General features: G+C 49.7%; 1 pseudogene; it reads left to right on the top strand.

Moving 5' to 3' along the window:
• The first annotated feature begins 1,823 nt into the window (after nt 1-1,823).
• LOC147663251 (uncharacterized) lies at nt 1,824-3,882 on the top strand (annotated as a pseudogene).
• The last annotated feature ends 488 nt before the right edge of the window (nt 3,883-4,370 follow it).

Here is a 4,370-nt window from a genome sequence, read left to right as displayed (position 1 = left end):
TTGAGAGAAAGAGCAGCGCGCGCAGATGAGGGATTCTTAATTGCGGCCTTTTTCATTGCGACAAAAACAAGTAACATGACCGCTCACTTCTGACCGAGGGCAGTAATGGCCAAGGAGTACTAGTAGATGAGAGTTTTTGGTGGGCCAGAAGTAGTGTGTAAGTGTATGTTTTAAAATTAATTCATTAATCATACCGGGGAAGATCACCAATGTAGCAACAGGGAGGAAGCAGATTTGAGTTCAGAGGAAGCGCCTGGTACCTTCTAACGACCGGGGCTTCCCTACGCCCGCGAAGAAGATCAGAGTGCGCCGCCGGAAAGGAAGCTGCTTCGTTGAAGGAGTGTGGACAGCCAGACACCATATTTGTCCCTCCGTGCGAGTGAAAGAGAAAGCACGCCGCCATGCGCGCGCGGACATCATACGCGAAGAGTTGCCATGACAGTGGCACGCTTAGCACAAGACTGAATTGGACTGTCCACAGTCCGTAGGGGCACGCTCATGCTGTCTGCACTGGACAGATGGCGAGAGCAGCCATCTTTGTCCATGCAGGCGTGTGCATGCAAGCGTTGGGGAGAATCGAGTACAAAAGGTTCTCAGGCGAGACCTAAAAAGGAAGTTCCCTAAAAGGAGAGCAACAGCCTATGAAAGGGGTGGTGCAGAGGCTCTTGCTTCAAAGGAGGGACAGACAGAAGACCGACTATGTGGTAGAAGAAAAGACAGCCAATAGGAAGCAAGCCAATGAGAGAGGCAATAAAGCCAACCAATGGCGACAGTGGGCGGGCTGACCCTGTAAGTGGTTGGTGAGGGCACAGCCCCAGTGTCTCCAGGTCTCAAAGTCAAGCCTGACCCCAGCACCTCCTCTACGGTTGCAGAGAAGTGACACGCTGCTGCGGCGCCGCAAATGTCCCCGCCTTGACCTCTGCACGCCCCTGCAGCTCCTGTACCTGAGGAGGGGGGCACTTCTATGTCAGTCCACAGAGGCTCAAATTATGCTTCTCAATCTTTACTACAGAAACAGCAGCAAAGGGTTAAACTTTAAACAGCATGCCCGGAAGGACAACCCCCTCCAGGTCTGCTCCAATCAACACACAATGTCATCAATAAAAGTCTTAGAAGCTCTCGTCACTTCCTCTTTCTTTGCTGCAGCAGCGAGATAAGTGACTATCTTTCTTGTTTCATATGTGCTTATTTAATTACTGTTTGTATTATTTTATAATGCGTGCTGTTTTGCCTTTGTTGCACTTTTGTTCAAGCACTATTTTACCGGGATTTGAGGCTATAATGCCCTCCCGACATGCGCGCATTCTAATTTTCCAATTTTTGCTGCCTGACGCGCATTGCCCGGTAATTCTTGCTTTTGTGCAGGGGCGTAATGTTGACAAGGGAGTGAGGCTTCAGTGCAACTCCGACGTGTTTCAATTGATTTAGGGGCGGTGGCGAGGGAGCGGAGCTTTGCACTTTGGTGCGCGAGGAGAGCAGGCTTTTTCAATGCCCCACGTTCTATAAACTTGTGCGCATGCGCGGAGAGCCAGTTTCGTTTTCAGTCACCGGCTCTTCGCGCATGTTGATTTATTGCCTGTCAAATCTCCAGCTCAGTTTGAACGCTCACCGGAGCGCATTCTGGAGCAGTGCTTTGCACTAGGGGAGTTTTAGGGCGCGCTCCTGCCACCAGTTTTTCTATAGGCCTCTTTTTCCTTCATATATTTTTTCTCGTGCAGCCAGTTGCTGTGACCCAAGTTTTCTGTACCACATATTCCTATAGGAGGTCTTTGCCCTTGGGTTACTCCCCCCCAGAATCTCCTTCAGCCCTCCTATACTGTGTAATGGCGTACTACGCCGAGGAGGAGGATAAGTGGGTGGACTATAATGAATATGGGGAGCCTTAGGAGGATGATTTGGAGGAGAACCTTGTGGAAGCCCAGGATACCCACGTCCAGGGTTTGGTGAATAAGGCGCTTGCTAAGGCCTTGAAGCCCCTGGCGAAACCCCTTAAATCTTATAGGAAAAGAAAGTTTAGGTCCTCTTGTAAGGACACTTCTGCCCCACAAGCTTCGGCTGAAGTCCTGTTGAAAATGGCAAAGAATGTTCTGATGGACCATGGCTCCCTGGCAGGCAGGCATATGCAAGGAGACTTCTCGGGCTACCTCGGATACGACAGATTCCGATGACGATTCAGTGACGCCCAAGAAAAGGGTCAAGAAGACCAAACATGTTTTATGATGCACAGGAGGACATGACACTAAAGAACCTACTCTTTAATCCACAGAACTTTATTCACCCTAGGTCCACTGAATGGATTCCCTGTATTGAGGTGGCGTACTACGTGCAAAATAATTTGCGTCAAGAGTTTTGAGAGTCAAGTCAGGGCCACCTTGCGATCAGAATGTCCCCGACTGTCGCTGTTGGGGAAGGTGGCGGATACGCCAGAATTGGATCCAAACATGGCGACATTCATGCGAAAATTCGCCAAAAATCCCAAAAAAGGTTTGGATAGAGCCTGGAAAGGGTGCCAGGACAAATTGTTAAATGTCTTGGGTCTGCTAATTAAGATCTTAGATGCCGCGGTCACAGCAAAGGACATGGGTGTCCCCCTGGATTCCTCCGGCATTATGGAATGGGCGCAACGCGCCATGTGCTTTCTGGGCAATGCCAACGTAGCGTTATCCACGGAGAGGAGGAGGTCTTTTCTCATGCGAATTTACCCCCAACTGGCTGAGATGGCTACTACGGAACCCGGTTCCATGGCAAATGGCATGTTGTTTGGCGATGACTACGTAAAAAAAAATGGGCAAATATGTGGCCACTTTTTCTGCTGTGGATATGGCACAGGCCAACATCAAACAGGTTTTTCATTCAGGTGTTTTTAACAGGGCCGGCCGTTACAGAGGTCGAGGGTCCGGCCGAGGTGGTAATCAGACCTCTAGAGGTGCAGAACAACGGGGCAGAGGAGGTTCCCAGAGATCAAAGTTCTACCTGTCCTGCAACAGAGGTGACAGGGGTCGTGGACAACGAGGAGGTTACAGAGGCCAGCAGTTCCAGTCTGGAGATTCCTCCTATACAGGTACCAATTTTACATTGTGGAGATCATATGGCGGGAGGTCGTATTGCGCAGTTCCTTCCCAGATGGGAGGCCCTGACTCCCGACCTGTGGATAGGACAGACGTTATGGGGTTTTCACATCGAATTTTATGCGACTCCCATGCAATCGGTGACTCCAAGACCCCTAAGTTTTTCCCCAGTAGAAATGAGTTTCATCGACGAAGAAGTTCAATCGTTACTGAACAAAGGGGTGATAGTGCAGATGGATCCACATCCGCATGGTTTTGTGAGTACGATCTTCTTGGTGCCCAAGAAGGATCAAGGTTTTCGTCTGGTTCCAAACTTGAAAGAGTTCAATGTGGGAGTAGTATACCGCCATTTCAAAATGGAGGGGATTCATCTCTTGAGAGACATGTTGTTAAGTCAGGATTGGATGGTCCGGTTGGACCTGAAAGACGCCTACCTGGCGGTCGCCATTTTTCCGCCTCACCTGCGCCTCCTACAGTTTCAATGGCGCAATCGATGGTTCGAGTTTTCGGCTATGCCCTTCGGTCTCTCGACTACTCCATGGTGTTTCATGAAACTCATGAGACCGGTAGTTCAGTGGTTAAGGGAGAGAGGAGTCTGACTCATAATCTATCTGGACGATATTCTGATCATGGGTCAGTCGGTCGAGGTGGTGCAACTACATCTATCTTGGACTATCCAACTCCTTCAGGAGTTGGGATTTCTCCTCAACGTTCCAAAATCTCTTCTGGTACCTTTGCAAGTAATCGATTTCTTAGGTTTTCAGGTGAATTCATGGACCTCTCAACTAATTTTGCCTCTAAAAAAAGGGGATAACGATCAAGAAAGAATGGAGGAGAGTGCTTGCCTCTCAGACAATATCATTGAGGACGTTAGCCTGCCTTGTGGGTTTGTTGGCGGCGTCCATACAAGCAATTTTTCCTGGCCTGTTACATTACAGGGCCTTACAGAGGTTGAAGATTCTACATCTCCGCAGAGGTTTACATTATGCGGAGCAGTTAACGATCTCGCGGGAGGCGCGCTTGGAGATGAATTGGTGGTTAGAGCACATGGACGCTTGGAATGGCAGAGCCAGATTTGCGGCGAGTCCGGATGCCATCATAGAGTCCGATGCCAGCCGGTGGGGCTGGGGAGCTCGTTGTGGGATAATGGAGACTGGGGGACGGTGGTCCCAAGAGGAACTGCGTCTCCATATCAACTGCCTGGAACTATTGCCAGGGTCCTTTGCGATTAGAACTCTGTCTCCTCAGCGAGCGAGTTGTTGTATTCTACTGCGTCTGGACAATGTGTCCGTGGTACGTTAT

The sequence above is a fragment of the Lissotriton vulgaris genome, unplaced genomic scaffold (genome assembly GCF_964263255.1).
Source record: "Lissotriton vulgaris unplaced genomic scaffold, aLisVul1.2 SCAFFOLD_4142, whole genome shotgun sequence".
NCBI lineage: Eukaryota > Metazoa > Chordata > Amphibia > Caudata > Salamandridae > Lissotriton > Lissotriton vulgaris.
Note: the sequence above shows the minus strand (reverse complement) of the source record. Positions and strands in the feature narration are given on the sequence as shown.